Source organism: Pongo pygmaeus, chromosome 11 (assembly GCF_028885625.2).
Source record: "Pongo pygmaeus isolate AG05252 chromosome 11, NHGRI_mPonPyg2-v2.0_pri, whole genome shotgun sequence".
Taxonomy (NCBI): Eukaryota; Metazoa; Chordata; class Mammalia; order Primates; family Hominidae; genus Pongo; species Pongo pygmaeus.
In genome coordinates, this window is record NC_072384.2 from 56,860,902 (window position 1) to 56,887,690 (window position 26,789).

Below are 26,789 nucleotides of genomic sequence, written 5' to 3' on the forward strand. Positions count from 1 at the left end.
CAGAAATAAAGATGTTCTTTGAAACCAACGAGAACCAAGACACAACATACCAGAATCTCTGGGATGCATTCAAAGCAGTGTGTAGAGGGAAATTTATAGCACTAAATGCCCACAAGAGAAAGCAGGAAAGATCCAAAATTGACACCCTAACATCACAATTAAAAGAACTAGAAAAGCAAGAGCAAACACATTCAAAAGCTAGCAGAAGGCAAGAAATAACTAAAATCAGAGCAGAACTGAAGGAAATAGAGACACAAAAAACCCTTCAAAAAATCAATGAATCCAGGAGCTGGTTTTTTGAAAGGATCAACAAAATTGATAGACCGCTAGCAAGATTAATAAAGAAAAAAAGAGAGAAGAATCAAATAGATGCAATAAAAAATGATAAAGGGGATATCACCACCGATCCCACAGAAATACAAACTACCATCAGAGAATATTACAAACACCTCTATGCAAATAAACTAGAAAATCTAGAAGAAATGGATAAATTCCTCAACACATACACCCTCCCAAGACTAAACCAAGAAGAAGTTCAATCTCTGAATAGACCAATAACAGGAGCTGAAATTATGGCAATAATCAATAGCTTACCAACCAAAAAAAGTCCAGGACCAGATGGGTTCACAGCCGAATTCTACCAGAGGTACAAGGAGGAGCTGGTACCATTCCTTCTGAAACTATTCCAATCAATAGAAAAAGAGGGAATCCTCCCTAACTCATTTTATGAGGCCAGCATCATCCTGATACCAAAGCCTGGCAGAGACACAACAAAAAAAGAGAATTTTAGACCAATATCCTTGATGAACATTGATGCAAAAATCCTCAATAAAATACTGGCAAACCGAATCCAGCAGCACATCAAAAAGCTTATCCACCATGATCAAGTGGGCTTCATCCCTGGGATGCAAGGCTGGTTCAATATACGCAAATCAATAAATGTAATCCAGCATATAAACAGAACCAAAGACAAAAACCACATGATTATCTCAATAGATGCAGAAAAGGCCTTTGACAAAATTCAACAACCCTTCATGCTAAAAACTCTCAATAAATTAGGAATTGATGGGACGTATCTCAAAATAATAAGAGCTATTTATGACAAACCCACAGCCAATATCATACTGAATGGGCAAAAACTGAAAGCATTCCCTTTGAAAACTGGCACAAGACAGGGATGCCCTCTCTCGCCACTTCTATTCAACATAGTGTTGGAAGTTCTGGCCAGGGCAATTAGGCAGGAGAAGGAAATCAAGGGTATTCAATTAGGAAAAGAGGAAGTCAAATTGTCCCTGTTTGCAGATGACATGATAGTATATCTAGAAAACCCCATTGTCTCAGCCCAAAATCTCCTTAAGCTGATAAGCAACTTCAGCAAAGTCTCAGGATACAAAATCAATGTGCAAAAATCACAAGCATTCTTATACATCAATAACAGACAAACAGAGAGCCAAATCATGAGTGAACTCCCATTCACAATTGCTTCAAAGAGAATAAAATACCTAGGAATCCAACTTACAAGGGATGTGAAAGACCTCTTCAAGGAGAACTACAAACCACTGCTCAAGGAAATAAAAGAGGATACAAACAAATGGAAGAACATTCCATGCTCATGGGTAGGAAGAATCAATATCATGAAAATGGCCATCCTTCCCAAGGTAATTTACAGATTCAATGCCATCCCCATCAAGCTACCAATGACTTTCTTCACAGAATTGGAAAAAACTACTTTAAAGTTCATATGGAACCAAAAAAGAGCCCGCATCGCCAAGTCAATCCTAAGCCAAAAGAACAAAGCTGGAGGCATCACGCTACCTGACTTCAAACTATACTACAAGGCTACAGTAACCAAAACAGCATGGTACTGGTACCAAAACAGAGATATAGATCAATGGAACACAACAGAGCCGTCAGAAATAATGCCACATATCTACAACCATCTGATCTTTGACAAACCTGAGAAAAACAAGCAATGGGGAAAGGATTCCCTATTTAATAAATGGTGCTGGGAAAACTGGCTAGCCATATGTAGAAAGCTGAAACTGGATCCCTTCCTTACACCTTATACAAAAATCAATTCAAGATGGATTAAAGACTTAAATGTTAGACCTAAAACCATAAAAACCCTAGAAGAAAACCTAGGCAATACCATTCAGGACATAGGCATGGGCAAGGACTTCATGTCTAAAACACCAAAAGCAATGGCAACAAAAGCCAAAATTGACAAATGGGATCTAATTAAACTAAAGAGCTTCTGCACAGCAAAGGAAACTACCATCAGAGTGAACAGGCAACCTACAAAATGGGAGAAAATTTTCGCAACCTACTCATCTGACAAAGGGCTAATATCCAGAATCTACAATGAACTCCAACAAATTTACAAGAAAAAAACAAACAACCCCATCAAAAAGTGGGCGAAAGACATGAACAGACACTTCTCAAAAGAAGACATTTATGCAGCCAAAAGACACATGAAAAAATGCTCACCATCACTGGCCATCAGAGAAATGCAAATAAAAACCACAATGAGATACCATCTCACACCAGTTAGAATGGCGATCATTAAAAAGTCAGGAAACAACAGGTGCTGGAGAGGATGTGGAGAAATAGGAACACTTTTACACTGTTGGTGGGACTGTAAACTAGTTCAACCATTGTGGAAGTCAGTGTGGCGATTCCTCAGGGATCTAGAACTAGAAATTCCATTTGACCCAGCCATCCCATTACTGGGTATATACCCAAAGGACTATAAATCATGCTGCTATAAAGACACATGCACACGTATGTTTATTGCGGCATTATTCACAATAGCAAAGACTTGGAACCAACCCAAATGTCCAACAATGATAGACTGGATTAAGAAAATGTGGCACATCTACACCATGGAATACTATGCAGCCATAAGAAATGATGAGTTCATGTCCTTTGTAGGGACATGGATGAAATTGGAAATCATCATTCTCAGTAAACTATCGCAAGAACAAAAAACCAAACACCGCATATTCTCACTCATAGGTGGGAATTGAACAATGAGAACACATGGACACAGGAAGGGGAACATCACACTTCAGGGACTGTTGTGGGGTGGGGGGAGGGGGGAGGGATAGCATTGGGAGATATACCTAATGCTAGATGACGAGTTGGTGGGTGCAGTGCACCAGCATGGCACATGTATACATATGTAACTTACTGCACATTGGGCACATGTACCATAAAACCTAAAGTATAATAATAATAATAATAATAATAATTACAATAAAAGAAAAAATAAAAAATAAAAAATAAATAAATAAATAAAATGGCATGAAATAATAGCTGTGCAATATATAATACATAATAGTATGTAACATAATAATATAATGATTGTATAAAGGGAAACAACTTTTTTCCCTCAAAAATCTGTGTTTGTGTCCATATCTACCACTGATTAAACACAGGGGGGTGCCTTTTAACCTCTTTGTGCCTTTGTCTCCTCATCTGTAGAACTGGGTTAATAAATGAATATGTTGTTATTCTTGTAAGGCTAAACAAAATTAAGTACATACACTTGACCTTGGAAGCCTTAAGGCAGTGAATACCAAAGTGTGGAACGTGATGATTTTAGATGACTATTGGACATGCATTTAATAATACTAAATCACATGGTATGAAAATTACTTCAATTTTGTTTTAACCCTTGTAATTACATAAAAAGGAAAATCCCTATTTGGTGCCAGTATGTTTTCACATCTTCTAGCACTTGTTATTCACCCTTTTAAGCAAAGGAAGAGTAGGTGACAGGCTTTCCTTCAGCAGGCAAAAGTATTTCTCTTGAATTGAATTACATTATTTTGTTTTAATTGCACTTATTTTTACAATTGTATTTTATTATGGCAAGCAATATTTCTTTTCAAGTTCCCATTTCTTTTTCTTTTTCTTTTCGAGACAGAGTCTGGCACTGTTGCCTGGGCTGGAGTGCAGTGGCATGATCTCAGCTCACTGCAACCTCCACCTCCCAAGTTCAAGCGATTCTCCTGCCTCCCATTTCTTTTTCAAGTGAATTAATTGAAATAAAAAGAAATAATTTGTTTTAGATAATAACTAAATGTATTACAGGTGGTTTGAGGTTTGGCAAAAATTACAAAGTTAGTATATGAAAGACTGAGGAAATATTCGATAATGTAATAAACACATTTTAATCTATTCACCTGTTATTATCAATGAAGTTATATTTTTATTAATTATTATTAAAAAATGTCTCTGAAAAATTTGTGCTTTACAGGTTCCTAAGCCTGATTCTTGAAGTCTCTCACACAGAAGTTTTAAAAGATTCACTAGTAAATAATAAAAAGAAAGTTTGCATTTGATATCTGACTTTTATTTCCTCTAGGTTAAGGGTAATATCTACCTTCTTTATATGCTCTACAGCATCTATTAGAAGGCTGAGTGCACAAGTGTTTCTAAGTAAATATTTAAATGTGCTGAATTGACATTTAGGTGTGTCAAAAATGTTTGTGGTTGATATATGTGTGCCTCCCCTGCTCTTCTCAAAGTACCTCCAGCTGTTAATACTACCAGAGCAATTTCCACCCAATTTCCCTCTCAACTCTGAAGTTATAGCTCAGATAATGTGGTGACCAGTCTGAATCACAGAATCTTTAGCTATTTGTCATTTCCATAATGTCTGCTAGCATCTTGTAAGCTGGCTACATGATATCCAAGACCAGAAAAAGGAATTGCACTTTTCTCCATAGCTTATATATGCTAAGTCCCTTTACCACACTATAATGTCTTTAATTTTTTCCCAATTCAGTCTCTGCTCTCCAATGCCATGACAACACACATCCTATGAAGAGAGTCTTTACCAATAGTCATAAGATAAGGACTTTTGACATTTCTCTTCAGGGATCTTACCCACATCCATTTTCTCTGCCGGTTGGTTCTTGACATTTTAATGTCTGAAGAGCTTACATTCTATATAAGCAAGAGGAAGGGGAAAATAATATCTTTACCTTCTGATCACAAAGAAAGTTGTTCAAAGTCCTAAGCTCAATACAGTATGCAAAATGTTTCCAGAATTCTTGAGTGAGGTATTTCAATATTCATGAGAAACATTATTTACCATTACAGTATCTAAAGAGGAACCCAAAGGCTGCAGAAGTAGGCAAGTTAACACTAGATTTAAAATTTTTTGGCCTTGAAGCTGTGTTTGTAGAACCCACACCAATTCCATTTGATTAGCATCTTCTCAAAATCTATGTAATCTTCTCAACCTGTTCTATACTTTTCCTTTATCTCTTACTCTTGGTGTTAAAGCCCTTAATTAGAAAGTAACACAGATGACTAACAAGCACATACATATACATACACAATTGGCTAGAATCCAAAATTCTAACATTTGTCTGGCTTGCTAGGTTGTCCACTGGAGCCTAGATTTTGAACCTTTTGAATATCAGGCTGGCTGACTGCCAACTGATGGTTCAAACATTCAACCAGTCTTCTATCTAATCTGCCCTCAAGAAGGAATCTGGGAAAAGCCAAAACCTGATTTTCCCTTTATATATGAATTCTCCCATCATCCTCCCAGCAGCCCAATAAGATAGGTCTTATTAACTGTATCATATGGCATAGGAAACCTGAGATTAGAAAGTTAAATAAGTTGCTCAAGGTCATGGAACTAGTGAAGGGCAGAGTGTGGTTAAAAGTCAACTCTGTAGGATGAGAAAATCCATTTCTTTCTATCATACCAGCCACCTCCATAATGGTGTTATTCAAAAAGCTAATCTTAAGAAAGCTTTAGAATAGTAAAAGAAATATTAACTTGCCTTTAATATTAGCTTATCACTTGCTTCAGGAAGCCACTCTTCTTCCTCATCTGTCCAATCAGATACTCGACTCTTAACAGCTGTAAAATATAATCTCTGGCAACTTTTGGTGATAAAACAACTCCAACGTTCAAATGCTACTGCTGTTGCTTCATGCAGGTGTACCTTGTTTTATTGTTCCTAATTGTATTGCTTTTTGCAGATGTTTCTTAGAAATTGAAGGTTTGGGAAAATTCTGCATGGAGCTAGTCTATCAGCACCTCTTTAACAACAACTGTGCTCACTTCATATCTTGCCTCTGTGTCATACTTTGGTACTTCGTGCAATATTTCAAAGTTTTTCTTTATTATTATATCTGTTATGGTGATCAGTGATCTTTTTTCACTGTTTGTTTGCTTCTTTTTTTTTTTTTTAATTTGAGACAGGGTCTCACTCTCTCACCCAGGCTGAAGTGCAGTGGCACAATCGTGGCTCACTGCAGCCTCAACTGCCTGGGCTCAAATGATCCTCCTGTCTCAGCTTCCAGAGTAACTAGGACCACAGGGTATGCACCACCACACTTGGACAATCACTGATCTTTGATGTTACTTTTGTCATTGTTTTGGGGTGCCACAAACAAACTGTACCTGTATATGACAGTGAACTTAATTGATAAATGTTGTGTGTATTCTAACTGCTCCACTGATGGAGGAGCAGGTGGTGAACTTAATTGATAATGTTGTATAAGATGGTGAAGTTAATTGATAAATGTTGTGTGTATTCTAACTACTCCACTGACCGGTCATTTCTCCCCTCCCCACAACAGCTCCTTGGGCCTCCACAATTCCCCAAGACACAATGGTATCAAAAATTCAGCCAATTAACCCTACACTGGCTTCTAAGTGTCCAAGTGAAAGGAATAGTCTCTCACTTTAAATCAAAAGCAGGAAATGATTGAACTTAGCAAAGAAGACATGCTGAAGGCCAAGATAGACAAATGCTGGGCATCTTGTGCCAAACACTTAGCCAAGTAGTAAATATAAAAGAAAATATCTTGAAGAAAATTAAAAGTACTACTTCAGTCAAAATATGAATGATAAGGAAGCAAAACAGCCTTTCATTGGAAGAAGATGCCATCTAGGACTTTATAGCTAAAGAGGAGAAGTTAATGCCTGGCTTCAGAGCTTCAAAGGACTGGCCAACTCTCTTATTTGGAGCTAATACAGCTGGTAACTTTAAGTTGAAGTCAGTGCTCACTTACAATTCTAAAAATTCTAGGGCCCTTAAGAATTTTGCTAAATCTACTCCGTTTGTACTTTATAAATAAAACAACAATGCCTGGATGACAGCACATTTGTTTATAGCATAATTCACTGATTTTTTTTTTTTTGAGATGGAATTTCACTCTTGTTGCCCAGGCTGGAGCACAGTGGCACAAGCTTGGCTCACCACAATCTCTGCCTCCCGGGTTCAAGCGATTCTCATGCCTCAGCCTCCCAAGTAACTGGGATTACGGGCATGTACCACCATGCCCAGCTAATTTTGTATTTTTAGTAGAGACAGGGTTTCACTATGTTGGTCAGGCTGGTCTCGAACTCTCAACCTCAGGTGATCTGCCTGCCTCGGCCTCCCAAAGTGCTGGCATTACAGATGTGAGCCACCATGCCCAGCGATTTACTGAATATTTTAAGCTCATTGTTAAGATCTGCTGCTCAGAAGAAAAGATTCCTTTCAAAATATTACTGCTGCTTGAAAATGTACCTGCTCACCCAAGAGCTCTAATGGAAATGTACAAGGAAATTTATGTCCTTTCCATGTCTGCTAATATAACATTCATTCTGCAGCCTATGGATCAAGAAGTAATTTTGACTCTGAAGTATTATTATTATTAGCCCCCTGCAGCCTTGACCTCCCAAGCTCAAGCTATCCTCTCTCCTCAGCCTTCTGAGTCACTGGAACTATAGGCATGTGCCACCACACCCAGTTAATTTTTTTAAATTTTTTTCTAGAGACACGGCATCACTATGTTTCCCAGGCTGGTCTTTAACTCCTGGGCTCAAGCAATCCTCTTGCCTTGGCCTCCCAAAATGTCAAGTCTTATTATTTGAGAAATATATTTTATAAGGCTATAGCTACCATAGATAGTGATTCCTCTGATGTATCTAGGCAAAGAAATTGAAAATCTTCTGTAAAGGAGTCACTATTCTAGGTGTCATTAAGAATATTCGTGATTCATGGTAGAAGGTCAAAATATCTACATGAACAGGAGTTATGAATAAATTGATTTCAACTCTTACAGATGACTTAGTTGGTGTATTAGTCCATTTTCACATTGCTGATAAAGACATACCCAAGACTGGGTAATTTATAAAGAAAAAGAGGTTTAACTGGCTCACAGTTCCATGTGACTGGGGAGGCCTCATAATCAGAATGACAGAAAGCAAAAAGCCTTTCTTACATGGTAGCAGGGAAAAAAGAATGAGAACCAAGTGAAACGGGAAACCCCTTATAAAACCATCAAATCTTGTGAGACTTATTCACTACCATGAGAAGAGTACGGTGGAAACTGCCCCCATGATTCAATGATCTCCCACTGTGTCCCTCCCACAACATGTGGAAATTATGGGAGCTACAATTCAAGATGAGATTTGGGTGGGGACACAGCCAAACCATATCAGATGGATTCAAGATTTCAATGAAGAAAGTCACAGCAGATGTGGTGGAAATAGAAAAAGAAATAGAATTAGAAGTGGAGCCTGAAGTCGAGAGTGAATTGCTACGATCTTATGGTAACACTTTGACAGATGAGGACTTGCTTCTTTTAGATAAGTGAAGAAAGTGCTTTCTTGAGATGGAATTTACTCCTGGTGAGGAGGCTGTGAACATTGTTGAAATGACAGCAGAAGATTTAGAATATTCCACAAATTTAGTTGATAAAGCAGTGGCAGGATTTGAGAGGCTTGACTCCAATCTTGAAAGAAATTCTACTGTGGGTGAAATGCTGTCAGACAGCATCACATGCTAAAGATAAATTTTTTATGAGTGGAAGAGTCAATTGATGTGGCAAACTTCATTGTTGCCTTATTTTAAGAAACTGCCACTGCCACATCAACCTTCAGCAACACCACCCTGATTAGTCAGTGGCCATCAACATTGAGGCAAGACCCCTCCACCAGCAAGAACATTATAACTCAGGCTGAAGTTGCATGTGAACATTAGCATTTCAGCAATAAGGTATTTTTGAATTAAGGTAGTATATTTTTTAGACATAATGTTCTTGTACACTTAACAGACTACAGTATAGTGTAAATATAACTTGTATATGCTCTGGGAAATAAATAAAAATGTGCAACTCACTTTATTGTGATATTTGCTTTATTGTGGTGGTCTGGAACAAAAGCCACAATATCTCCAAGGTATGCTTGTATATATATATGATTAGAATGAAATGTGGATACTATGCCTTTTTCCTTCTCCAGAAACCACAAAAAATAAATGGGCTTCCAATTATAATGGTCTGTCATTCAGACTCCTAAGCTGCTGTTTAAATTCTGCTTTTCTATTCACCTTCTGTGGTTTCTTTTTTACCACTAACTTTTGACTGTTGCTTTTTTATCCAGTTCAAGAAAATCATACCTCCTGGGGCTCTTTAACAACACTCCCCACTGACCAACAGCAATTGGAAATGTAATAAGCCTGAGCACTCTGCAAATATCACTTCCCCCATGTATGTATAATGAGGCCATGGAGAAATATCCTATGATCCTTTTGGCTTGCTCAAAGACGACAAGATTCCATCTAGAGGAAAACAAAGTTTGGAATAATTGGCTGCCTGCAAAAAGCTTCCATATGGAAGTCAGTGATTCTGAAATTTTCTGACCAGCAATGCATGTTGGAATCTCTTCATGCAGATAGAGGCAGTCTAGAGTATGTTAATTTTATATCCAGATTATTTTTGTCTTCATGTCTCTGAACAAAGTTTTCTTCCTTCATAGTATCTGTAAGTCAGAATTCTTTTTCTGTTTACTCTCTGAAACATACCCTCTTTCTACATTTGTGCCATACTTTCCTGAGTTCTTCCAACAAACAAAGTGTTAGGAGAAAACACAACAGGCTCTTCTACCCCAAGAATGCTTTCATGAAGTTCTAAAAGTCCTTAGGACACAGTTTTTAGAAACATCAACAAAATAGAAAGGAGAAAGCAAGCCCACTATCATTATCATTTAGTGGGACAGCTTATTACCACCACTCTTCAGTTCCCATCGAGAACAAACTTCCACACTTCTCCTAAGAGAAAGCAGTTTGGGAGGATGGCCTTCTCCCTCATGACTCACGCTGGAGGAACGCCTTTATTGTTGACATTGAGGAGATGAAACTAAGCATGTGTAGCCCAATCTCTTCTTGCCTTTCTCCTCTCTTACTTTGGGACCTTCCCTTCCTGCAGACTGAATATGTTCTTCTTTCCAGCTCCTTCTTCCTTTACACCTCTCTCTCTGCTCTCTCTGTTCCTGTCAGAGGAAATTTACTGCTGTCCAGCTGTTCTGCTTCTGACTAGGTATATAAGTTCAATTCAAAAGAAGGTAGTGAGAAGCTTATTTGGCCTTTGATTCAAGCCACATTCTCCATTATATAATAACAATGAAGTAGATCTTTTCATGCCTGTCTTACTGCTGTGTCTGTTTCTTAGTTGGGACAGATTGGCACAGAGAATGGTATGATTGATTAGCACCTTCAGACCCAACTCAAGCTTTCCCACTGGTCTCACTTTGCTATTTTGTAAATGAAGTCTTCAAACAAATGTTGTTTGCCCTGTCCTGCCTTCAAAACATGGAATGAGGCTCAGTTCTTAATTCCCCAGGCTATATTTATTAAAAGCTTGAAAATGCTTGAAGTTTAATATCCTGAGAAAAAAATAAGTACTCTTAGAGAACTACCAATCTTCACCAAACTTCCCTCTCCAGGCTTAGGATCTGGCATGTTCCAAGTCACAGGGAGTCCACTCTGTCCCCACAAGTGAGAATATCCAGACATCCCTCCATATTAGGGTCCTGATCATAATTCTATAAGCCTCAGACAGAGAAGCAGGTTAGTCTACATCCTAATTTCAGACTTGCTTTCTTTCTTGCTCTAAGATGATTGACAATGGGAATGTCCATTTCCTTTAGAGGAAATCACACCACACTGTCTGTATTTACAGTGTGTTTTTTACTCCATAGCCAGACAAAAAGAAAATCATCATATATGACAGCACATTTCCCAGTCTTAGTCTTAAACAATCATGTGAGATGTACAAAACATTTAGTCGTATTACGTCATGCTGTATTACATCAAGCTATATCTAGCTTACTTGATTGTTTTATAGAGAGATGGTAAGCAACACATCTCTGAGATGGTGCTCAGACTCACCTCCAAATCTTGAGCACTTGAATGAAGAGACCCACATATCACCACAGAACAAATAAATATTTTAGTCAAAAGGCTGAAGAGATCAAGACTTAGGAAAGGAGTGTCTCCAAATCTTTAGGTATATAGCTAAAATGTATGCAATCTATGTTACTAAATAGGATTCAGCATTTCTGTGGTACATCAGCACTCAGATGACTTCACTGGTTCAGTCTTCCCAAAGCAATGGGTAGATGCATGCATGACTTGCTTCTGCCTGGCTCACTATGGCAATTCTTCCCAGAACAAATGCAATTTCTGCCTCGAAGATCCCATTTTCACCTCCCAAGTGACAAATTTTAATAAAGTTAAGACTCCAAAATAACAAATAGCCTGCTACAACAAAAATTAAAATTTAGTCTGCTCTAGGTACTCCATTACATTGTTTGTATCACCATTACTGACTACATGATCTATTCAGAACTTTTTATAATAATATTACTTAATCATGAGCAAGTACTTTTATTATTCCTAATTCATAGATGAGGAACCTGAGGACTCAGGGCCTATGTACTCTGCCAATGACTTCTGTGTTAAGTCCTGAACGTATTTGACTTCAAATGTATTCATCCTTTCCTGCTCTGGATTACTTGGGGCTGCATTTCCTAGGCTTCTATATCAGCTGAATTATACAGGTAGGGATTTGCTGGAACACTGACAGCAAGAAAGGCAAAAGCTATAGTTTTCTCCCTACCCTCTCTATTTGTTCAACATCTTTAGTATTAGCTCTGTCCCCCATGTGCTCCAATTCCTGACACAGATACCTAAAACAAATGTTCTGTCTTAGCCACATCTTTTCCCCTATCAGCTATCTTTCTTCCCTGCCTTTTCCATTTCTGGGTCACTTCACATCACAGGTAAAACAGGCAGCTGGGGTATTCTCTGGGACTACCCCCAGACATCTGAGTGGAGAGACACACAGGGGAGGCATTACTGTTTTGTATGAAGAAAGGACACACCAAAACAGAGAAGTTACAAATATGGTCCTAATCCTGGTGTCACTTTCACATATTTATTTAATTCTTCTTTCAATTTCTGCCACAGGCAAAATAGGAAGAGACCAAAAACTTTTTTAACCTGAAAAACATTTGCAAATATCAGAAAAGATGATTTTGAGATTGAATTCTCATTTGGAGTATTTATTATAAACAGCTGTCATCTCAACAGGCTCAGTAGGCAAAAGCTGTGTGTCTGATTTAGAGGTTGGGTTGAGACAGTCAACAAAAGTTTAAAAAACCTTAGACCCAATGTAATGACACTCAGAGAAGTGAGAAAAAGGATGGAAAAGAGGAAAGATTTATGAGGCATAGCAAAGAAAGCAAAAGTCAGTGTGAATGACAAGACTTCTCAAGAAACAGCTGTTGAATTTAACTTAATCAAGACTAGCTGGTAAAGTGGAATTTTAGTTTGATATTTGAATAAGAGACTAAGATAATTCTACATAAAAGTACATAATATGAAGAATAAAGAAATAATTTAGAAGAGAAGCGGTCTGGTAATTTTATTTAAAAATGAAGATATACATGAGCATTTTTTATGAATTTTGATGACAAAATATAAAAATATAGCAAGAAAAATCACATAGTGAAATAAAAATCTTAAAAGATAGTAATAAGAATAAACATTGTTTGAGCCCTTTCTATGGCTCAAGCACTAAAAGAGGTACTTCAAATACATCATCTCCTTTAACATTCACAATAACCTTATGAGACAAATATTATTCCCATGTTATGGATTAAGAGGCTACAATTCAGGAAGATTCATAACATGTTTAAGGTCAAAAAGGTATTTGTGTTCCTGTAAATATTAGTAGGCATTCAACAAAATAGTTCCATAATAAAATTTTTGAGAAACAGCCAACACTATTTCTCTCTGCTAGAGATTAGGCTCTAAGGTTGTACAGAGATAACTTTTTTAACCCTTCTTTACCCTAAAACTTATCAAACTTATAACATGGTGGGAAATAAGTGTATGTGTGCGTGTGTTGTATAAATGTGTGTGTAATTACTACATTTGTGGACATGAATCTTCCACAGAACACAATTTGGAAAAGACAGCAAAAAGCTATAATAGAGCCAAATCACTAACGCTAAATTTAATAGAGACAAATTTAAATCTAGCACTGATATTTTTAAAGTCCCATTATTCAAGAACAAAATTCAGGCCGAGAGTGCCTTTTAAATGCCCTGGAGGTGGACTACCATGAGTCAGAAGATGATGATGAAGCTGATGGTTAATGAAATCTTAGGCTAATTTAATAGAAGTGTACTGTCTATATCAAGAGAGGTTAAGGTATATGTCTGGCTCTGCATTAAGCCTTTAAATAGAGTGTTGACAAATAAAAGGAGTGGCAGACTTTGACAATTAAGTTGAAAGTTATAGAATGATGTTATATAATATTACTGTTGAAACTGGAAATAATATTTTAATTGACATAAATATATGGCTGGTTTAGGGTTGTTAAGTGTAGCTAAGATGTGACACTTATGTTCCTATAGTTAACAGATCATCATTAAAATAAGGATGTAGACTTAACTCGTGTTTCTCTAGAGTCCTGGACTAGGATTAACAAATGATAAGGAATTAAGTTTAGGTTTAACATAAATAAAATGTTTCAACAAGCTGTCTCAGAAGGAAATAGACTGACCAAAAATTAGAGAAAATCCAATCAAATTAAATAGTCTCTTAGAACTTGCCACAGAAAAGAGGCATTGTCCAGTTACCTAACTTACCTTACTTACCCTGGAAATTTATTAGTGAAAAAGGAAATTTCGGAAATCTCATATTTAAAGAAGAAATGGAAATGTATGTATGGATGTCCATAATTCAATAGCATCTTTGGTCATCAAAGAACTGCTCTCTTGACTCAAGGGCATCAACTACGCTTGAGATCTCACTTCTCTTTTCTGCTGTAAATGATTTAACTGCCCCACAAGCAACTGATGTCTTTGCTTCTCATGGCTACTCCTATTCTAGGCTTCTCCTGCCCCATGACTTTTCCACACTAGTTTTTTTTTTTTTCCTATGGTGTTTTGTCTTCTGACATCTCTGCTATCTGATGATTTTTCTCCATGACTTACTTTAAAATATCCTGCTAGATAATCTTTTTTGTTTCTTGAGACAGGGTCTCACTCTGCCACCCAGGCTGGAGTGCAGGCTCACTGCAGCCTTGACATCCCGGGTTCAAGTGATCCTCCAACCTCAGCCTCTTGAGTAGCTGGGACCGCAGGTGCATGTCACCACACCCTGCTAATTATTGTACTTTTGTAGAGACAGGGCTTCCCCATGTTACCCAGGCTGGTCTCAAACTCCTGAGCTCAAGCAATCCACCCACATTAGCTTCCCAAAGTGCTGGGACTACAGGCATGAGCCACCACACCCAGACTAGATAATCTTATTGAATTGTCCTGTCAACATCGAATACAGTGCATCACTATTAAGTTCCTCTCACCAGGCCATCTTACAGATTTCTTTCTCCAAATAGTTGCCTTTGTAGCAGCTACCCAGCCATAATCCTCTCAATTGTGACCAGAACATTAGGGTCACAAGACAGCAAACACTGAAACCTATATGAAGGAAGTCCTTAAGAGGGAATAAATGGTGGACACTATAAATGGACTATCCAGGACCACCATCTCATAGAAATTCTCTAGAAGATGCTTCGGTTTTGTATTAGAGGTTAAATAAAATCTCAAAAGTCCCTTCCAACACTAATGTTCTACTACATGAATGTATAGCTCTAAGCCATTATTGTTTCTTAATATTGATAAAAAATATTAGGGCTTATGGAAAGCATAGGTTTACTGGCATCATATTTAATACAAAGCCTATGATATGGTTTGGCTGTGTCCTCACCCAAATCTCATTTTGAATAGTAGTTCCCATAATCCCCACATGTCATGAGAGGGGCCTGGTGGGAGGTAATTCATCACTGGGGGTGGATTCCCCCATACTATTCTCATGATAGTGAGCAAGTTCTCACGAGATCTGATGGTTTTGTAAGAGGCTTCTCCCTTTGCTCAGCTATCATTTTTCTCCTTCCAACCATCATGTGAAGAAGGACATGTTTGCTTTTCCTTCTGCTATGATTGTAAGTTTCCTGAGGCTTTCCCAGTCATGTGGAACTGTGAGTCAATTAAACCTCTTTCCTTTAGAAATTATACAATCTCAGGCAGTTCTTTATAGCCATGTGAGAAAAGACTAACACAGTAAATTGGTACCACAGAGAGTGGGGCACTGATACAAAGATACCTGAAAGTGTGGAAGCAACTTTGGAACTGGGTAACAGGCAGAGGTTGGGACAGTTTGGAGGGCTCAGAAGAAGACAGAAACATGTGGGAAAGTTTGAAAATTCCTAGAGATGTGGAGGGTTCAGAAGACAGGAAGATGTGGAAAAATTTGGAACTTCCTAGAGACTTATTGAATGGCTTTGACCAAAATGCTGATAGTGATATGAACAATGAAGTCCAGGCTGAGGCAACCTCAGATGGAGATGAGGAACTTGTTGGGAACTGGAATAAAGGTAACTCTTGCTATGCAAAGAGACTGGTGGCATATTCCCCCTTCCCTGGAGATCTGTGGAACTTTGAATTTGAGAGAGATAATTTAGGGTATCTGGCAGAAGAAATTTCTAAGCAGCAAAGCATTCAAGAGGTGACAGAGTGTAAAAGTTTGGAAAGTGTGCAGCCTGGTGCTGTGATAGAGAAGGAGCTGAATGTTAATCAGCATGACAACAGGGAAAAAGTCTCCAGGGCATATCAGAGACCTTCACAGCAGCCCCTCCTATTACAGGCCCAGAGGCCTAGGAGGAAAAAAATGGATTCCTGAGCCAGGCCCAGGGCCTTGCTGCTTAGTGCAGTCTAAGGACTTGGTGCCCTGCATCCCAGCCATTCCAGCTGTGGGTAAAAGGGGCAAAGGTATAGCTCAGGCTGTGGCTTTGGAAGTTTCAAGCCCCAAGCCCTGGCAGCTTCCACCTGGTGTTGAGCCTGTGCATGAACAGAAGTCAAGAATTGAGATTTGGGAACCTTTGCCTAGATTTCAGAGTATGTATGGAAATGTCTGGATGTCCAGACAGAAGTCTGCTGCAGGGGCAGAGCCCTCATGGAAAAACTCTTCTAGGGCAGTGCAGAAGGGAAATGTGGGATTGGACCCCCCCACACAGAGTCCCCACTTGGTCACTGCCTGGTAGAGCTGTTAGAAGAAGACCACCATCCTCCAGACGTTAGAATGGTAGATCCACCAACAGCTTGCCCTCTGTGCCTGGAAAAGTCACAGACACTCAACGCCACCCATGAAAGCAGCCAGGAGGGGGCTGTACCCTGCAAAGCCACAGGAGTGGAGCTGCCCAAGGTCACGGGAGTCCACTTCTTGCATCAGCATGACCTGGAGTCAAAGACATGGAGTCAAAGGAGATCATTGTGGAAGTTTAAGATTTAATGACTGCCTTACTGGATTTTGAACTTGCATGGAACCTGTAACCCCTTTGTTTTGGCTAATTTCTCCCATTTGGAATGGAAACATTTACCCAATGCCTGTACCCCCATTGTGTCTTGGAAGTAACTAACTTGATTTTGATTTTACAGGCTCATAGGCCAAAGGGACTTGCCTTGTCTCAGATGAGACTTTGAACATGGACTTTTGGGTTAATACTGGAATGAATTAAGACTTTGGGGCACATTTAGAAGGGTATGATTGTGCTTTGAAATGTGAGGACATGAGATTTGGGAGGGGCCAATGGTAGAATGATATGGTTTGGCTGCATCCCCACCCAAATCTTATCTTGAATTGTAGTTCCCATAATCCCCATGTGTCATGGGAGGGGCCCAGTGGGAAGTAATTGAATCATGGGGGCAGTTCCTCCATGCTATTCTCATGATAGTGAGCAAGTTCTCATGAGATCTGATGTTTTTATAAGGGGGCTTCCCCCTTCGCTTGGTTCTCATTCTTCTCCTTCCAACCATCATGTGAAGAAGGACATGTTTGCTTCCCCTTCTACCATGATTGTAAGTTTCCTGAACCCCCCACTCTCAGTCATGCAGAACTGTGAGTCAATTAAACTTCTTTCCTCTATAAATTACCTAGCCTTGGGCAGTTCTTTATAGCATTGTGAAAACAGACTAATACAGCCTAATTGAAATACTATTACTTCTTCCAACAGACACCTCTTATCCAGACCCTTTATTAATAAGTGAGATCAAAGAGAAATGACAATAAGATATAAACATATACAGACATAACTAAGTGTTTTACATATTCCACCTTAGCTCTTACATGCTGAATTTAAGCAAATCTCTTTGTCTGAGACTCGGTTTCCCCATTTGAAAAACTGAGAAATTATCACTTGACTTTCAAGGTGTGGAAATTAAATTTTACCAGTATGCTAATTCTTTGTAACTTGCAAAATCTTTATAATACTCTTAACCAATAATCTAGAAGCAGTTTAAATAATTGATTTTTTCTTCCTCAGTTAGCAAAACAGACTTTTTCAAACAACTATAGAGTACCTGTTTGGCACACAGAAGAAAATTAGGCATTCAAAATTTTCAAGTAGGCAAAAAAATTTCAGCATCCCCCTAGGTGACTGACTTATTACCATTTAGCTCTTCTTCCTCAGTTCTCCTCTTTCTCTCCCCAACTTTTCTACCATTTGATTTTCCTGAATGACTCATAAGTATAGAACCACCAATTATTTTATATTTCATATTAAGCTGTGCAAGCCAAATTGAGTTACAGCTTAGACAAGAAATCCTAGAGGAAACACCCAGGAGACTGTCATGACACATTTCTTGTTCTCTGGCATAACCAGAGATAATAATTAAGCATCACATGACATATTACTCTAAAAATAGATGCCCTGTGTGGTTTTTGTCATACAAACATCCAAGGTGTTTTAAAAAAATGTTTATTTTAATGTATTACACATTTAGCCTCTGGGAATCATTTCACTGAGCAGCTGAAAAGCTGCAATAAATTCTTGGTTACTGAAATGACATGAGGATAAGTTATTTAAATACCTTTATGTTCATAACATAGACTGGTTTGAAACAAATCTTCCTGCTGTGGCTAACTCGTAAAGATCTCATGATCTAAGTAGGAGATGCCACACATCTTCTTTTTTTTCTCAATGCATGACTCTCTTTGGATATTCATTCATTCAACAAATATTTATTGTGTATGCACAAAGTACCAGGCACTGTTTTCAGGACACAGGATACTGCAGTCAACAAGACAAATGAGTACAATGCTTGAATAAACCTACAATTCTGTTTTAAGATGGCAAACAGTAAACAAGGAAATAAATTAATGCATAATTTCAGATGGAGATAAGAGTTATAAAGAAAATTAATGATAATAGAATAAGGAAAATGGGGACAAGGAAGAGCTTATTTAGATTAGGTAACTAAGACAAGCTTTCTAAGAAGTGAAGAACTGAATGAGAGGAAGCCTGCCAGTTGAACCCTGGCAGGAAGAACAATTATAGAACAGGGAACCACAATGGTAAGCAAGTCATGTTTACAGAAAAGAGGCCAGTGTGGCTGAGGCACAGAAGTCAGAGTGTGGTTGGAAATATAGTCAATGTGGTAGGCAAGAGACAGATCCCTCAAGAATGCAAGAAATATGGTCTGTGGTAGGCAAGAGACATTCCCTCAAGAATAATTGTGGAGGTGAATGGATTTAACCCAAATTCAAAGAGAATCAATTGGGGAGTTTTAAGCAAAGAAGTGATATGATTTAATTTATATTTTAAAAGTTTACTCTGGTTAGATGGGAGTGGAAATAGGAATGAAAGAAGGGAAATCATTTAGGTATTTGAAATATTCAGTAGTATAGGCAAAAACAGCTGATGACTTAGATTACCATTGCAGGCAGATGAGTAGCAAAAATGGTGGTCAGATTTAGTATATACTATAGGGGTAAAACCAATGTCCTCCTCTGATTGATGTGATTTACAAAATAAAAAAAGGAATCAAGGCAACAATTTCTATACTTTATTTCTCAGTCTATTTTATGGTGCTCACTGCATTTCATGGTAGGATTTCAAAGGTAACATTAAAAATAAGGAGTATCTACACAGCAGAAGGTTGGAGAATGAGGAAGCATTGACCAGATATGAGAGAATTACAAAGCACTGCATTGTGACTCCTGTAGGAACAAAAGTAAATATTGTCTCTAGCTTTTGTTATCACTGTAGGAAGACCAGGGATCCTAGGGTATGCAAAATTTTCCATCTCCTTCTTATAACAGACTAGTTCTGTCTTTACATTTTACACAAGACCATAGATTTTGCACAGTGTTTCTTTCACTAAGCCCCACCAACATATTATCTAATCTTAATGAAATTTGGTCAGCAGAGATGTAAAAAATGCAGAGAAAACAAAATAAAAGTAAAAAATAAAATGTGAAGGCAAAGATGATGAAAAAAATAGAAGATAAAGGCCTAAAATATGCCTGAAAAGTGCAAAAAATGTGCATTTCTAATTATCAGCTTCTGTGTACTTTTGAACTGCGGAAGTTTTGAACTGAATGAGTTCAAAAGGTGGCCAAGACTGATGAAGTGTCTTTGTTAATAGAAAAATTTAAACTGAGTCTTCTCTAGAGAGGCATATTTAGAAGCTCTAATGAGCTCCTCGGTGGAAGAAAAATCCGAATCTAATCTTTTGGTTCAATAAGTTAATTCTCTTAGTGAAAGATGAGTCGAGTGAGCCAACCTTTATGAACACTGAAAGCAAAATGGCAGAGAATTGAAGCTCTGAGCCATTGCACTTCAGGCCTTTCCTCCCTCTTTTTTTTCCCCTTTCTTTCTTTCTATCTTCTTTGTTGGCTAATCTAGGAGCAGTTTACCAGGCTGCCAGGCAATGCAAAGGTCTAAACTCTTTCTGAAGAGAATTTGAAATAATCACATTATGTTTGTCAAGGCTTTGTATTTGTGGAGGTGAACAGTAACAAATAAGAGAAAAAGTCTGTGATCTGTGTTTGTATCACAGGGATAATGCCCAGGATTCTTTGTATTTTGTGGAAGAATAGCATGGGATCTCAGACTCAGTCCTTGAAGTACAAATATGATTGTACAAGGCTTCTGATAGAAAATGTCTACCTTGAATTTCATGGCCCTTGGTATTTTGGTAAACTTAGTTTTATAGCCTTATAAGTGATGCAATCAAATTTCCATAAGGACATCATGAAACTAGACTTAAGTTGTAGAGAATTGTATGAAGTTTACTTCTGTATGTCTCAATGTAACTCTAAACATCCCGTTTTACCAGCTATGGCATCTAGGAAATATTCAGCTCCATTTAGCCACAGCACAAAGGGTAGAAGAAATTTAAAGGTCAGAGCCCTAAACTATTTTACCCAGTTACAGAAGATGTTTTGTCAACATGAATAAATAAAAGTGGTACTTCAGTTAAAATTGAAGGTATTGCTTCACTAAATAAGTATTTATACAGAATGTTTCATGGTAAAATAACCAAGGTAAACTCGATAATGGGGCTGGGGATGGTGCTCATCATTTTTTGTGGTATGAAACTAAAGAACAAGTTTTCTTTTTGTGGTCATCAGCAAGTATCAGTGTGCTACTCTGGAGATAATATTTTCCATCAATGGAGGGAAAAGAACTAGTATATATGAGTGGTTAAGTGGAATCTAAAAAAAAAAAATATCAAAGGCAAGACCATGCATTATAGCTTAATCCATGTATGTAGGCTACTTGACTGGAAAGCCATATGGTATTGCAAAAAAAGTGCAGAGTATCTAATAAGAAAGACATGTTTGTATCCATACTCTACCTCTCACAGGAAACTGATCTTGGGCCAATTACTTCACCTTTCTGAGCTGCAATGTCCTTAACTATAAAATAAAGATTCAAAAATCAATCTTATGGGGTTGTCAGAAGAAATAAATGTCTCCAGCTTAGAGATGTTTATAAATGTCTATACCACCTTATAAGTACCTGACCCATAGTAAATATTATGTAGAACACCTTCACATCTACTTCACAGGGTCTTCACTGATATAGATAGAAAAAGGTATATCAATTTGTATTCAAAGAAAACCAACATCTATTTAAGAAATTTTAAAACTACAAGAATTAGTTGGGTATGGTGGCTCACACCAATATCCTAGCACTTTTGGAAACAGAGTCAGGAAGCTCACTTGGGTCCATGAGTTTGAGACCAGCCTGGGCAACATAGTGAGACCCTGTATCTACAAAACTTAAAAATATTAGCCAGGCTTGGTGGCATGCACTCGTAGTCCAAGCTACTCAGGAAGCTGAGGTGGGAGAATCACTTGAGACTGGGAGTTCAAGTCTGCAGGGAGCTATGATCACCACTGCACTCCATCTTGGTCAACAGAGTGAGATGCTGTCTCAAAAAAAAAATCTATGTTTTAATTTTCCTTTAAAACACTGCATCCTCCTCTGTAATTACATCTAGAGCATTTTATTAGTGGCAGGGCATTAACCACCTCTTTACACAAATACACTTCTTCCTGTTACCTTAGAACCTCAGGTAACAATAGGAAACTTGCCTTGTTTATAGGCTGAGAAAGAAAGAGAATATATTCAAGTAAGAAGCTCACAAAATCAGGAAATTTCTTCTCTCTAAGGCATTTCTGGAAAAGTTAGCAGAGTTTCTAGAGAAGAGCACCAACTGTGTATTTATATAAGGTGAATTTTATTAGTTGAAAGTAACGATCTGCATTACAGGAACTCAAGTGAGATTATCTATAAATATACAGAAATTCTAGAACTAGTGAAAGAGTTTCTCAACATTCATCCTCTTAAAAGAATTTGGAAGACAAAAGCCAAAGTATGGCAGTTTCTAAACATAATTAACATTGGCTGAATCTTTCTTATGGACCAGACACTGTACTGAGAGCTTCCATTAATGACCTTATTTAATCATCCAACAACTCTGTGAGTTATGCAACAATTTAACCTCTATTTTAAAGATGAGGAAATAGGCAAAGGTCACACAACTATTAGAGAATACTGGCATCTGATTCCAAAGGCCAAATTCTCAACTATTTTACTGCACTCTTTGCCAAGACGGGTAAATCTCATGAGCTTCTGCTCAAATATTTCCACTTACCAGTTACAGCCTCCTGGTGTTTACCCTTCAGAATCAAATTCTTCAAAAGGAACCGTATCACATGAGATATAGTCTGACTATTTGGTATTATTTTCTTAAAGAGCCCATGAAAGTTATATCGGGATTTTGGGGGGTATTTTTTCAAAATAGTTTATAAACAAAACTATTCCCATTTTATTTTTCTGTCACCACTATCACTAGATACCAATTTTACTAAACTTTGACTGTCAGACTGATTTGCAAGAATTCCCTCCTCTGATATAACCTCCTGCATTCAATAGAGAAATAAATAAATTACTTACAGTCCTTGTAGATAGCACTTACTGAATGCTTACTCTATGCCAGCCATTCTGCTAATTGCCATACATATTAATAACTTATCCCATTGCACCCTTACAAATCCCTACAGGTAGTTGCTGTTATTATCTTCATTTTATAGCCCAGGAAACAAAGGCTCAGAGAAATGTCATGCCCAATATCACAAACACAGTAAAAAGTAGGAACAAGGTTTGATTCTAGAGCCATGTGACTACAAACTCAAGATCTTAGTCATCATAGAATAGAATTACCTTCAAATTTTACCAGTTGTGTGAGTCCGGGGAAAGACATATACATTAGTCTGTTCTTGCACTGCTATAAAGAAATACCTGAGACTGGGTAATTGATTTTCTTAAAAAGAGGTTTAATTGGCTCATGGTTCCAGGAAGCATGGTGGCATTGGCTTCTGGGGAGGCCTCAGGGAAATTACAATCATGATGGAAGGCAAAGTGGAAGTGAGGCAGTTCACATGGCCAGAGCAGGAGGGAGAGAGAATGGGGATGTACTACACACTTTTAAACAATCAGATCTCACTGTAATTCTATCATGAGAAAGGAACTAAAGGGAGAAATTCACCACATCATCTAATCACCTTCCACCAGGCCCCAACACCAACATTGAAGATTACAATTCAACATGAGATTTGGGCAGAGAAACAGATCCAAACCATATACCATTCTGCCCTGGCGCCTCCCAAGTATCATGTCCTTCTCACATTTTGAAATACAGTCATGTCTTCCCAACAGCTCCCAAAGGCTTAACACATTCCAGCATTAACTCAAAGTTCCAAAATCCAAAGTTGCATCAGAGACAAGGCTATTCCCTTTCACATATAAGTCTGTAAAATAAAAAACACATTAGTTACTTCCAAGATACAATGGGGGTAGAGGCATTAGGTAAATATGCCCATTCCAAAAGGGAGAAATCAATCAAAAGAAAGGGACCACAGGGCCCAAGCAAATCTGAAACCAAGCAGGCAGTCATTAAATCTTAAAGTTCCAAAATAATCTCTTTTGAATCTATGTCTCACATCTAGGGCACTTTGATGCAAAGGGTGGGCTCCCAAGGTCTTGGGCAGTTTCATGCCCCGCTAGGCGGTGCCCTCATGGAGACTCTGTTTGGGGATCCAATCCCACATTTCTCCTCCACACTTCCCTTGGTAGAGGTTCTCCTTGAGAGCTCCACCTACCCAGTAGGATTCTGCCTGGACTTCCAGGTTTTTCCATACATCTTCTGAAATCTGGTTGGAGGCTACCAAGCCTCATCCTTGCACTCTGTACACCCACAGGCTTACTACCGTGTGGAAGCCACCAAGGCTAATGGCTTGCACTCTCCGAAGCAGTGGCCCAAGCTATACTTGGGTCCCTTTTAGCCACAGCTGAAGCTGGAGCAACTGGGATGTTCAATGTCCCTAGGCTGCAAAGGGCAATGAGGCCCTGAATCTGGCCCATGAAACGATTCTTCCTTCCTAGACCTCTAACCTATGATGGGAGAAACTACCTCTCTGAAATGCCTTCCTTTTAGTTATGCAAATTTGTGCAGCCTGCTTGAATTCCTCCTCTGAAAATGGGTTTTCTTTTCTACCACATGGCTGGGCTGCACATTTTCCAAACTTTTACACTCTGCTTTCCTTTTAAATATAAGTTCCAGTTTCAGGTCATTTTTTTGCTCATGCATATTAGCTTAGGTTTTAGAGGCAGCCAGACTACATCTTGAACTCTTTGCTGCTTAGAAATTTCTTCTTCTGGATACTTTAAATTATTTCTCTCAAGTTCAAAATTCCACAGATCCCTAGAGCAGGAGCACAATCCAAACCTCTTTGCTAATGCATAACAAAAGTGACCTTTGCTCCAATTCCCAGTAAGTTCCTCATTTCCATCTGAGACCTTATCAGCCTGGCCTTCACTGTCCATATTATTATCAGCATTTCAGTCACAACAATTTAACAAGTCTCTAGGAAGTTACTAACTTTTCCTTATCTTCCTATCTTCTTAGCCCTCCACACTCTTCCAACCTCTACCTGTTACCCAGTTCCAAAGCTGCTTCCACATTTTCAGGTACATTTATAGCAATGCCCTATTCTTTGGAACCAATTTTCTATATTAGTCAGTTCACATGCACTGCTATAAATACCTGAGACTGGGTAATTTATTAAAAAAAAAAAAAAAAAGAGGTCAAATTGGCTCACAGTTCTTCAGGCTGCACAGGAAGCATGGCAGCATCTGCTTCTTGGGAGGCCTGAGAACTTACAATAATGGCAGGAGCAAAAGGGGAAGTAAGGCACTTCACATGGCCAGAGCAAGAGGGAGAGAGAGAGAGTAGGGATATGCTACACTCTTTTTTTTTTTTTGAGATGGAGTCTTGCTCTGTCACCCTGGCTGGAGTGCAGTGGTGTGATCTTGGCTCACTGCAGTCTCTGCCTCCTGGGTTTATGCCATTCTCCTGCCTAGCCTCCGGAGTGGCTAGCACTACAGGCGCCTGCCACCATGCCCAGCGAATTTTTTGTATTTTCAGTAGAGACGGGGTTTCACCATGTTAGTCAGGATGGTCTCGATCTCCTGACCTCGTGATCCACCCACCTCAGCCTCCCAAAGTGCTAGGATTACAGGGGTGAGCCACCTCGCCCAGCCAAGATAACGTATATCTTAGAGTTGAAGAGTACTGGAGTATATATAGTAAGTATTAAACAAATTCTGACTAAAATTTTAATTCCACCCAATAATGTTCTTTGAATAGAAATTATCAACTCTATACAAACACAGTCAGGAATATCTTGGGTCCCATGAAGCATCAGGTTGCCATAATGACAAGACAGAGAAACATCTTAAGAAGACCTCAACATGATCACATATTGCTAAAATGCTTCTGTTGTTGGAGGTTACTTTTGCCTGAGTTTGTTCTTTAGCTCAAATCCCACTCTCAATGTGAACAACTGTCTGAGATTTACAGAGAGGGTCAGGTATAGTGAAAGCTCACGTAATGTTTTTGTGTTCAAAATGTCTATAAGACTCTGGAGGATAAAAACTGGAATGCAAGGTGTCACTTCATGATACAAATAACATGAGGGAAAGGGATTCCTCTAAAAATGTTTTTTTGGAAAGAAGTTTATAGTGCATGCACTCTTTTTCTTGTTCTGCTATTAGGTTTGGTCACTTTGCAGCTAGCTTCTTGTATTATACCACACCAACATCAAAGGACTATTCTCCAGGTTTACATTTAAAAAGAAACAAGCTGGGCCTTACATTTAGCCCTATCTTTATGAAATTGTTTGGGTTTTGAATTTAAGGAAAATATATCATATTAAAGACATATTTATTCTACACCCTTCCATGAAATCTACCAAAAGTACCAAAAACAGTTTAAAATTTAAATAATGTAATATCTACAAGTTCAGAAATGAGTGACAAAACAAATAAATAATTATGGGAACACACACACTGTCTACTGATTTCAATAAAATGTGGACCAAAATGAGGGATAAAGCAACAAACCAGTACATCTCAAAGTAATACAAAAGACCTGTAAAGACTCTTCCAAAGACATTTTATGTAAAATAAGGAGGAATGAGAGTATGTGAAGTCCACAAAAGACTCAGGGGATACCTCTAAATAAGTCAAAGTAAACACTGCAAATAGCATAAGAAAAACTGCCTCTGAGGCTAGGATACCTTGACCTCAGAAACCATCTGGAGGTAATATGAGGAGGACAAGAATCAAAGAGAAACACTGGCCAGATTTGCAGCTAAAAATGAATGCAGCTGAGCAGAAATAAATCCAGAATGATTACTTCTAAAACTCTGGTAAGCCAAGTAGCTCTACTGAAACCAAAGGTAAACTCTCACTAGTTCACCTGATCATGCTGAAAGGAAATGTGCCAGATAAAGATGTTGAATTGATGAGTAGAAGTTGTAAAGTAGCATTCCTTTGAAGAACAATTAATAACAATTTTTCTCAAACTATTCCAAAATTTAAAGCTGAGGGAATTTTTCATAACTCATTTTATGAAGCCAGCATAACCCTGGTACCAAAATCAGACAAAGACACAGCAACGAAAAGGCAACCATGGTTCAACATTCCTGATGAACACAGATGCAAAAATCTTAAACAAAATGCCAACAAACCAAATCCAACAACACATCAAAACAATAATATACCAC